This window comes from Bombus impatiens, unplaced genomic scaffold, assembly GCF_000188095.3.
Source record: "Bombus impatiens unplaced genomic scaffold, BIMP_2.2 scf_2863, whole genome shotgun sequence".
Lineage (NCBI taxonomy): Eukaryota > Metazoa > Arthropoda > Insecta > Hymenoptera > Apidae > Bombus > Bombus impatiens.
Window position 1 is genome coordinate 1 of NT_179282.1, and position 573 is coordinate 573.

The 573-nt window shown below is 31.2% G+C and overlaps 1 long non-coding RNA gene across 1 annotated transcript; it reads left to right on the forward strand.

The window, feature by feature from the left end:
* The first annotated feature begins 62 nt into the window (after positions 1–62).
* LOC117152484 lies at positions 63–457 on the forward strand. Its single transcript, XR_004462873.1, has 2 exons — positions 63–302; positions 402–457. It is a non-coding gene; the product is annotated as an uncharacterized LOC117152484 (long non-coding RNA).
* The last annotated feature ends 116 nt before the right edge of the window (positions 458–573 follow it).

A 573-nucleotide genomic window follows, 5' to 3' on the forward strand; every position in this document is an offset into this window, starting at 1 on the left:
AATTATTTATTGAATCAACACGTTTTATATTCAAACAATAATTTGGAATACACATAATAATCTTCTTTTTCTCTTTTTAGGTTTTCGCCATCTGTATTATTCAACGAACAGTGTCACACCTCCTTTTGATTTATCCACAATATAGTTATAACATTTAGTAACCTTGTATTTTGCACTGACACAATTGAAACTAATTTATTCACTTATTTTAGTAAGCTGTCATACATTATGTTCCACGAACAACGCTCCATAACCTATACTTGCACGTACACCTTCTTATATGTTGATCACTTGTTCACAAGGTAACTTTCACTTTCACTAGTTTATTATTCATTGAGTGAACACGTTTATATTTAAGCAATAATTGAAGCACATATAATAATTTTCCTTTTTCCTTTTAGGTGTTCGATATCTGTATTATTCGACGAACAGCACTACAACATACACTACTGCACTACGTTGCCCACTGAGATCACTTTATTCGTTGTTTATTTCGATTATGTGCTAGTTTTAACTTGTTTAAGTACACAGTTCCCTTTTACTTCAATCTTGACGTTTTGGTTCTGCAAGATT